Here is an 11,856-nt window from a genome sequence, read left to right as displayed (position 1 = left end):
AGACGGGCTGAATAAGTAACGAAAATTACCAGGTGTCATATTTCACCGTTTTCTAACAGACTACTGACATTCAAATGGTAGAAGAAAGTAGGATTTGATTCTGTAAGTTTTAATTCTGATTGATAGGGAGATGATTACTAAGAGAATACAATTCAGGATGTTAGTAAACTTTATTTAGGCTATGTTCCCCCTTGTCGTGTTAGTAGTATTTGGGACTAGTATTCTGCCAGCAGCACAAACAATAACGTCACTCTGTATGGTACTCAGTAATCCTTAAAAATAAAAGCCCGCATTTCTAAACCTTGCAATGTGGATAACTCATTCAAAATATATTACATTTGAATCAATGTCCATTTGTATTGTGCTTGTAAGCAAATACAATACATCATTTATAGAAACAATTACAAATGTGCTTCTAAAAACATTTTAAGACCACTATCAAAAAAATCAATGTTCAGACTGGTATGTTCACAATATTGGGTTGTAGAGAAAAATGATTATATGTGCAGATGTAAAAGTGGGGCTGGGAATACTCAGTGAGGTCTGTAGAATCTATATGGGGTTATTTCTTGGTGGACTGCGGTCTAAATACCCAGCAGCACTCCACTCCACTCCACCTGTTCCATTGGTCCCAATGCAATACACTGTAGGCCTATAAAATACACATTGGCTTATGGAGAAAAAACTATTCTATGTGCCGGGTAAAAGTGGGGTTGGGATTACTCATTAGGGTCTGTAGAATCTATGTATTTTTTACATTTACATTTACGTAATTTAGCAGACGCTCTTATCCAGAGCGACTTACACAGTTGATGTATGGTGTTATTTCATGGGGGACTGTGATCTAAATACCCTGCAGCACTGTCTACTTCACCTATTCCATTGGCCACAATGCAATATACTGTATTTGAATCACCAAAGACATTTTGGGCTGTAGATGAAATATTGGTCTGAAAATAGTAAAGATTAACCCTATCAACAACCCTCAGTATTTCAACTACTTAATATAAACAGTGCAGGTTAAACCACATCCATTTACTACAGTCACCAATTTCATAACATGTCAGTTAATTCATGGTCTAACACACTATGATACATTCATTCATTTCAGTCCCCACTTTTCATGAAATGTTTCGGCTTAGAAATTCATGGTTTGACATACTCTATGATACATTCATTGATTTCAATCACCCATTCCATGAAATGTGTCAGTTAAAAATGCATGCTCTGACACACTCTATGATACACTCAGTCATTTGAATCACTAATTTGAATCACTCATCGAATAAATCCATGAAATGAGTGATGGGCACCGATATGGAAAATGTTCAGTCAGGTCAAAAATGATTGTCACGCTTGATAAAGATTAGCAAAAAAAGAATATAATATAAATAATCCAAATACTGAGCTATATTGTATACAAAACAAATGGGACAAATATATTATTTCATACTAATACAATTGCTCAGATAAAGACATCATTTGTTTTTCTTCAAAAACAGATAGGGGTCAACATTTTTGACACCCTTGTTTTCAATACCTCACCTTGCGAGCATAATTGCACTGAGACTTTTTTAGAAATGTTTTATGAGATTGGAGAACACATTGGGAGGGATCTTAAACCATTCCTCAATAAAATAATATCATTTTCAAAAACATTTGCCCACGCAATATATCTCAGTATTTGTATTAGTTATTTTTAAAGTCTTTTTTACTAATCTTTATCAAGGGTGCCAATAATTTTGATATCAGTTGCATTTTTCGATTCGATATTGATTTCAAATCGGTTTGTAGAAAATACATTGCAACTGTGCGACCGTTCACTTTCTGTATAGTCCAGACGACTACTTGCGGAATTCCCATTGGGCCAGGTGTGTTCTGGTGGCATTAACCTACATAACCAGTTTTAATACAATGGGAAGACCATCCACAGTTGATGGCCCACCAGCAGGCAATTAAGTATGGTAGGCAGCTTGTTTAAAAAAAAAAAAAAATGATGAATTGTAAGCAGCCTGTGAGAATGTCTGTGAGAGGTTTGCTTTGTGCATGCAGGAACAGGCATGTGTGCCTTTTTATAGAGTTTAAGAAGAATAAACCAATATCACGATATGCCTTTCTTATATCGATATCAAACAATATTAATATCATATCTAACTATCAATATCGGTTCCCACCACTACATTAAATGAACAACACATTTATATTTAAATATCATTGAATTATTAAGCATATAGATTCATTTAATCAGTCTCCTGTGTCCTTCAAGCTTAAAATCTTAACTTCTTTCAACAAAGTAATTTCCTCTCCGATAACTCAGGGAAAACATAGTCTCGCTTGCCATTGTGAAAAAGCGTATTCACATTGCCCTTTAATATGCCTGCTTTAGAGAACAAGCACTCATAAACACCACAACTGCTACCATCTGACTGTTTTCTAAAATGGGGGCACTGATGACAAAATTCATAGCTTAGTGTCATATCCACCACAACCCCATGCATTGTCAGACACTGTAGTGCCAGGTATTTCTGAATTGGAAGTAGTGTATCCTTTCATTCTATTTCATACTAAAATCCATCATCTTAAGATTTAATATAATGCAATTACTACAACAAACTGTATGTTGCATATCTATGGCTATAACTGTCCAAAGGGACCTTAAGTTCACAGGCACTATCACATGCTCAAAACCTCACCACTTATGAGTCGTTCTAGGCGAATTTGGCATAACCTCTTTGCACTCAAAAAACAGACTGTAATTGCTGACTCGTAAAAGATGCAGAGCAATGATTGAAAGTGCTGCTGGGTATTTGAACCAAATCCCCATGAAATAACACCATATATAGATTCTACAGACCCTACTGAGTAATCCCAACCCCACTTTTACTTTAGCACATATAATCGTTTTTTCTCTATATGTAATTTATAGGCCTACGGTGTATTGCATTGGGAACAATGGATTAGGTGTAGCAGAAAGTGATACTAGGTATTTAGACCTCAGTCCACCATGAAATAACACCATATATATATATATATATAAATATATATATATAAAAATATATCTATATATATAAATATATATATATATATATATATATAAATATATATATATTTATTTATTTATTTATATATATATTCTACAGACCCAACTGAATAATCGCAACCCCACCTTTTATGGAGCTGGCGGAGTGAAAAGCCAGAAGCAGGTCGTTCGACACAGTCCCCCTCCAAAACGAACCATATTTGGTTAGTAGAGACCCTACTGAGTATTTCCCACCCCACTTTAGCTGAGACAGGTAGAAATGTTTTCTCTCTACAAGCCAATATGTGTCCCATGTACAACACAGGAGGTTGGTGGCACCTTAATTAGGGAGAACGGGCTGGTGGTAATGACTGGAATGAGTAGGCGGGATGGTAACAAATACATCAAACACATGGTTTCCAGGTATTTGATGCCATTCCATTTGCCCCATTCTGGCCATTATTATGGGTCGCTCTCCCCTCAGCAGCCTCCTGTGATGTACAGTCTATTACAGGGAATTGCATTGGGGGGCTATGGAGGGGGTGGGGAACGAATGTGCCCTGTGAAAAGCCAGCAGCAGGCTGTGCGACACAGTCCTTCTCAAAAACGAGCCATATTTGGTTAGTAGAGACCATACTGAGTATTTTCCATCCTACTCTAGCTGAGACAGGTAAAACAGTTCTCTCTACAGCCCAATATTCTCAACATACCAGTGTCAACATAATTTTTTGTCATTATTGGTCTTCCCAAAAAATCTTAACCATATTTTACATTTGTTTTCATAAATTACTTATTGCCTTTTCTTGTTGACATAATAAAAGTGACCACTTATTAAAATAACATTTCTTTTGAATGAGTTATCCACATTGCAATGTTTTTATTTTGAAGGTTTCCTCATTACCATACAAACATGATGTCATAATTTGTGCTGCTGGCAGAATACTAATCAAGAAGTCACGCTAGAAAGTCCAACAAATTGATAATATGTTTTTATTTAACTAGGCAAGTCAGTTAAGAACAAATTCTTATTTACAATGACAGCCTACTCCAGCCAAACCACACTGGGCCAATTGTGTGCCGCACTATGGGACTCCCAATCACAGCCAGATGTCATACAGCCTGGATTTGAACCAGGTACTGTAGTGATGCATCTTGCACTGAGATGCAGTGCCTTACACTGCTGCGCCACTCAATATATGGCAGAGGTATTCCACAACACATTCAGAAAAAATTATTGCAAGCTACAGCTACGGCCTAGGCCTACTGTAGCCCCAAAAGAGTTAGATATTTTAGGTAGGCTATTTACTGTAGGCCAACTATTAACAATTACATGCATTGTGAAAATTTGCCTCCATGGAGTTGAGCGCAGACTCTAGTTTTTGAAATTAACCTCCAACTTGCTATGGGTACTCCTTCGAGTCGCTCTGCGTCGATACTACAAAAATGTAAATTCTTAAGCCCTTACCATGTACAGTGCCTTGCAAAACAATTTAAACTGAGCTTTTTAAACCAACATGGGGTTTAAAAAGCTGACTTCCAAATGAAAAATTGATCACTTGGCATTTTTCCTATTTTGTTGCATTACGACCTGTAATTTAAATCTATTTTTATTTAGATTTCATGTAATGGACAAAATAGTCCAAATTGGTGAAGTGAAATGGAAAAAATAACTTTTAACTGAAAAGTGGTGCATGTATATGTATTCACCCCCTTTGCTATGAAGCCCTTACATCAGAGAGGCAACAAAAAGACCAAAGATAACCGCGAAGGAGCTGCAAAGCTCCACAGCGGAAATTGGAGTATCTGTCCATAGGACCACTTTAAGCCGTACACTCCACAGAGCTGGGCTTTACAGAAGAGTGTCCAGAAAAAAAGCCATTGCTTAAAGAAAAAAATAAGCAAACACGTTTGGTGTTCGCCAAAAGGCATGTGGGAGACTCCCCAAATATATGGAAGAAGGTACTCTGGTCAGATGAGACTAAAATTTAGCTTTTTGGCCATCAAGCAAAACACTATGTCTGGCGCAAATCCAACAACTCTCATCACCCCAAGAACACCATCCCCATGTTTTTCATCGGCAGGGACTGAGAAACTGGTCAGAGTTGAAGGAATGATGGATGGCGCTAATTACAGGGAAATTCTTGAGGGAAACCTGTTTCATTCTTCCAGAGATTTGAGACTGGTACGAAGGTTCACTTTCCAGCAGGACAATGACCCTAAGCATACTGCTAAAGCAACACTTGAGTGGTTTAAGGAGAAACATGTAAATGTCTTGGAATGGCCTAGTCAAAGCCCAGACCTCAATCCAATTGAGAATCTGTGGTATGACTTAAAGATTGCTGTACACCAGCGGAACCCATCCAACTTGAAGGAGATGGAGCAATTTTGCCTTGAAGAATGGGCAAAAATCACAGTGGCTAGATGTGCCAAGCTTATAGAGAAATACCCCAAGAGACTTGCAGCTGTAATTGCTGCAAAAGGTGGCTCTACAAAGTATTGAGTTTGAGGGGTGAATAGTTATGCACGCTCCAGTTTTCAGTTTTTTGTCTTATTTCTTGTTTGTTTCACAATAAAAAATATTTAGCATCTTCAAAGTGGTAGCCATGCTGTGTAAATCAAATGATACAAACCCCCCAAAAATCCATTCTAATTCCAGGTTGTAAGGCAACAAATTAGGAAAAGTGCCAAGGGGGGTGAATACTGTACCTATGTTTGTCGCCTGTTGTTGCGTACCTTTCTTTGTTTGCTGAAAACACATACTTTTTGATAAAACGTTAATCAAATACAACCACCTACTGTTTCCTCATTGCTTTCGCTCTAAGATGGCAACTCAGCGCAAATGCCCCTGTGCCAATTGAATCTCAACAAGGAATCAGTCCATGGTTGTATTTGATTAACATTTTATTAAAACGTATCCCACTGGGCAAAAACGTCCGTTCAACGTCTAGTTTTGATTTATATTCGGTTGAGTTGTCAACTAACGTGAATTCTACATGAAATCAACAACAAATGTCACCATGTCATTTGATTTAGGTTAAAAGCTGGGTGATTTTTTTTTAAATGCCCTTACATTGATTACTTTTTGCAAATCCAATCAGTTGATTCACATCATCGTTTAGATTTATTTGGTTGAAATGACGTGGAAACAACGTTGATTCAATCTGTTTTTGCCGGGTGGGATGAATTTCAGAAAACAATTGGGTCAGAATCGAATTAGCATTAAAAAAATATATATATATAATAAAAAAATTAAAATCTGTCTGTTATATGCCACGTTCACATGCTAGTGAAATAAAAATAAAATAAAAAATAGTCAAAATGTGGAAATTTCAGGGCCTCCTGAGTGGTGCAGCGGTCTAAGGCACTGCATGACAGTGCTTGAGGCATCACTACAGCCCTGGGTTCAATTCCAGGCTGTGTCACAGCTAACCGTGACTGGGAGACCCATGAGGTGGGTTAGGGAAGGGTATGGCCAGCTGGGATTTCCTTGTCCCATTGCACTCTAGTGACTCCTTGTGGGAGGCTGGGCACCTGCAATTTGACTCCGGTCTCCAGTTGGATGGTGTTTTCTCTGACATTGGATTAAGGGTTGTGTTTTGGAGGACACATGGCTCTCAACCTTCGCCTCTCCCGAGTCCATAGGGGAGTTGCAGCAATGGGACAAGACTGTAACTACCAATTGGGGAGAAAAAGGGGTAAAAGTATAAAAAATACATTCTGAAATTTCCGACATGCTAACTGGTATGTAGCACGTGTATAACTACAACCAGTTAGCAAGTGTTTCCTAGTTCCGACTAGCACGTGAGCACGGCATAAGCTAGAGATATCTGTGTTTTTGCATGGGCTGCATCTCAATCCACTGCATCTGTCAATGTTGGCCTTCCTCATCTGCGGTGGAAGGTGGCAGAGCTACAGCGGTGTTTGTCAGACCAGGAGTCATCCCGAAAATCAGACTTCTCACAAGAACGTCTGAACGGTTTGGACTACACACTAATATGACCCATATATGGAAAGATTAGACTCTCACAAACCCGATGGTGTTCTGTTTTTTTCTTCTCACAAAAATAAACGTAAGTGAATAGGGCATTTCTACGTCAAAGGTATACGGGAAGTTTTCTTATATCTCTCAGATATAGGACAGACACTTCAAAACATACTTCCTTTTGATACATTTTTTGATTATCTGTTTTTCCACATATGAATTTGTAATTCAAAGCTTTTAAATGGGCTTATAGCAGTAAGGCCAAATTCAATGTTTCATCAAATCAATTTGTATATCTGTCCACTAATTAGGACTAGTAAAGCACCAGTGCACTACTTTTTTTGTTGAAAAAAAAGCACCAAAAATTATGAATTGCCTGTGTTATAGACTGCTATATTGGTCACTAATACAGGATTAGTAAAGGACCAGTGCACTACCATTGTGAAAGAATTATACAAAACGTAAAAAATATATTTTTTCAGAGGGTGTTGCACCTCTACTTTCCGTGTCTATGGTAATGGGGATGATTTACGATGATTGGTGTGTGTGTGCACCCACACATGGCACGAGAGGAACACACACAGTGCTGCCCATTTATATACCTAAAGATATGGGCAATTCCCGAAGTCAAACTCAATTCTGTGTGCTTACACTCCACTCTTGTGGCCAAACCAATACACCACAACCTCCTTTGACATTTACTTGTTCTTTTCTCCCGATAAATTATCCTCTGTAAATATATGAATTATTCAATATAATAGTTAATATAATATACATATAATATGATATGACTCTGTATGACAGGTAAGAGGGAAAGAGACATAAAGAGAGAGGAGAGAGAGTGAAAGTAAGGAAAGGGAGAGAGAGAGAGAGAAGAGAGAGATAAAGAGACAGAGAGAGAGAGAGAGAGCAACAGAGGGAGAGTGAGTATTTTGAATTCCCTTTACCTCACAACCCTTTCAAGTTGCACATTTCACTCCCCATCCCCCAGAAATGGAGCCTGAGATTTTAGGCCAGGGGTACCATAAACCGTCCTCTCAATCTCTCTCTGACTTGTGTGAACTTGCCCAAATTGGTTGCTAGGGCAGTTGCTAGGTAAGTTGTTCGGGGGTGTACACCCTTCTGACCCCCCAAGTCACACACTTTTCTGTCTCCTTCAAGCAGTGGCAGAGAGAGCTGCAAGCTCCTAAACCTCTGCCCTGCCCATCACATCTGGATTCATATCTCTGGACTAGGATGGTGTGTATGGAAGCGTTTTGCTGCCGAAACTCAATTGGAAATGCAAGTGGCCAAATCAAAAATCAATAGCAAGTTTGCAAATCCTTTCCCTAAATGGGTATGCATTTTTGTGGCAAAATTCTAATTGAAATGCAAAAAAAATATCATTTTCATAATTGAGTATGCATAATGTCTGCCAATTTGAAAAATAAATAACAAAGTGTGTTTGATATTTCATTTCCATGGTACTATCCAGTACAATGCTGACATTTAAAAATCAAATGGAAATGCTTAAATTACAAATCATTCCTGGTCTGTGTAAGTTTAGATTTCTGAGTCAAAAAGGAAAACGGCTATTTTTATTTTTGTTTCTGAATTTGAAAAACAACTTGTTTTCCCATTTATTATGTCAAAATTGTACATGGAATAATGGAAAACAAATAACAACAAAAAGTATTTAAAAAATATATTTTTGTGTACACGACCCCTCATATAATATTCACAGGAGTGTGTTTACAGGCTAGGTTGGCAGCACAAAGAAAGGATTAGTCTGTGTGTGACAGGAAGATACAAATACTCATGTTAGCTAAAATGCAGAACTTATTATTGAAGTTAGCATGCCAATAGAACAAACTCAACAACAACTGAATAAAGTTGGCTTGCACTAGCTGGCTAGCTAGCACTGCTACTAGCTGGCTAGCTAGCACTGCTACTAGCTGGCTAGCTAGCACTGCTACTAGCTGGCTAGCTAGCACTACTACTAGCTGGCTAGCTAGCGCTACCACTAGCTGTTTTTAGGCTGTCATGGCAACAACAGCCAGTGTGAAACTTCACAGAAAAAGAAGAACAGCCAGTATGTGTGAGAATTTCATGGGAAGGACATGGGGAGCTAATAGTAGCTAGCTAATATGGCTAATTGGCTATTATATGTATCAAGCTACTGGTAGGTTAGATAGCTAGCCAGTAGCTATCTGGCTAGCTGGCTAAGAAGAGGCACTACTGGCTAACATTACTGGCTAACGTTAGCTATGCTAGCCAACTGGTACTGGCTAGCATAGCTAGCTAGCTACCTTCACAACAAGACACCATCGTGGAACACCTTCTTGTAATTTCACATTTGGAAGGTGGATAACTAACAATTAGCTGGATTACTAGCTTGCATGGTTATTTATTTTCTATCAGATAGCTTGCAAACAATGATACACTAAAGTTACTCTAGAGGGGATCACTAATGGTATGTAGCTATTCAAAAAACAAAGGACTTATCTGAAAGCATTTCATCAGGCTATATAGTGTAACGTCACATGTACAATATAATATTTTGTTTCCTATTTTGGCCAGCTCTCGCACTGTGTGTGTGAGTGTCTCTCTCGCATGTCTGTGTGTCCCCCTGTCTGTTTAGGAGTTCCAGATGTGGCTGCAGGAGAGTAGTGGCAGAGAACACTGCAGGGCATTTTCTCTGAGCAATGATATGAAATGTAGGACATGTACAAGTAAGTATCCCATATCAGATACTACTACTTGGATAGGTAAGAGGCAGAAGTTGCAAACATAGAGGTAGATACTGTGTACAGTATGCTTGCAACTTTAACAGTAGTCAGTCAAGGAACAGCTTTGCTGCTCAAGAAAATATGGTGTCACAGTACTGAAGGGGAAGAGCAGGCAGGTGAACTTCCTATCTCTTGTGGGTATACCCTGATGGTGCCATGACAAACAGTTGAAGTTGGAAGTTTACATACACTTAGGTTGGAGTCATTAAAACTAGTTTTTCAACCACTCCACAAATTTCTTGTTAACAAACTATAGCTTCGGCAAGTCGGTTAGGACATCTACTTTGTGCATGACACAGACTTTTTTTTCCAAAAATTGTTTACAGACAGATTATTTCACTTATAATTCACTGTATCACAATTCCAGTGGGTCAGAAGTTTACATACACTAAATTGACTGTGCCTTTAAACAGCTTGGAAAATTCCAGAAAATGATGTCATGGCTTTAGAAGCTTCTGATAGGCTAATTGACATCATTTGAGTCAATTGGAGGTGTACCTGTGGATGTATTTCAAGGCCTACCTTCAAACTCAGTGCCTCTTTGCTTGATATCATGAGAAAATCAAAAAATCAGCCAAGACCTCAGAAAAACAATTGTAGACCTCCACAAGTCTGGTTCATCCTTGGGAGCAATTTCCAAATGCCTGAAGATATCACGTTCATCTGTATAAACAAAGGTACGCAAGTATAAACACCATGGGACCACGCAGCTGTCATACCACTCAGGAAGGAGATGCGTTCTGTCTCCTAGAGATGAACGTACTTTGGAAAAGTACGAAAAGTGAAAATCAATCCCAGAACAACAGCAAAGGATCTTGTGAAGATGCTGGAGGAAACGGGTACAAAAGTATCTATATCCACAGTAAAACGAGTCCTATATCGACATAACCTGAAAGGTCGCTCAGCAAGAAGCCATTGCTCCAAAAAAAAAAACTACGGTTTGCAACTGCACATGGGGATCGTACTTTTTGGAGAAATGTCCTCTGGTCTGATGAAACAAAAATTGAACTGTTTGGCCATAATGACCATCATTATGTTTGGAGGGAAAAGGGGGAGGCTTGCAAGCCGAAGAACACCATCTAAACCGTGAAGCACGGGTGTGGCAGCATCATGTTGTGGGGGTGCTTTGCTGCAGGAGGGACTGGTGTACGTCACAAAATAGATGGCATCATGAGGAAGTAAAATGATGTGGATATATTGAAGCAACATCTCAAGACATCAGTCAGGAAGTTAAAGCTTGGTCGCAAATGGGTCTTCCAAATGAACAATGACCCCAAGCATACTTCCAAAGTTGTGGAAAAATGGCTTAAGGACAACAAAGTCAAGGTATTGGGCCATCACAAATCCCTGACCTCATTCCTATAGAAAATTTGTGGGCAGAACTGAAAAGCGTGTGCGAGCAAGGAGGCCTGACTCAGTTACACCAGCTCTGTCAGGAGGAATGTGCCAAAATTCACCCAACTTATTGTGGGAAGCTTGTGGAAGGCTACCCGAAACGTTTGACCCAAGTTAAACAATTTAAAGGCAATGCTACCAAATACTAATTGAGTGTATGTAAACTTCTGACCCACTGGGAATGTGATGAAATAAATAAAAGCTGAAAAAAATCATTCTCTCTACTATTATTCTGACATTTCACATTCTTAAAATAAAGTGGTGATCCTAACTGACCTAAGACAGGGAATTTTTACTTGGATTAAATGTCAGGAATTGTGAAAAACTGAGTTTAAATGTATTTGGCTAAGATGTATGTAAACTTCTGACTTCAACTGTATATGACAACCAGCAGTTTTTGTAAAGGCTGTTGGCCAAAGGGTTCCCTCTCACTCCACACACACAGTCACTGTGTCAAAATAAATATACACTGAATTAGGGCTGGGCGATAAATCAATATCAATAATTATCGAGGTAATTACTTCCCTCAATTACGATATAAAAATGTTTATATACATTTTCGATAATGTCGCTGTAGAATAATTAGGTACAGCAGTCCATTTCACCACTGTGACGCAGCAAGAACGCGCGGAGAAGTGACAATATGCACGTGGAGAGGTATACGCCCACTTAAAACCACTTAGCACCTGGGG

Source organism: Salmo salar, chromosome ssa07, assembly GCF_905237065.1.
Source record: "Salmo salar chromosome ssa07, Ssal_v3.1, whole genome shotgun sequence".
NCBI classification, from domain to species: Eukaryota; Metazoa; Chordata; class Actinopteri; order Salmoniformes; family Salmonidae; genus Salmo; species Salmo salar.
This window is presented reverse-complemented; position numbering follows the sequence as displayed.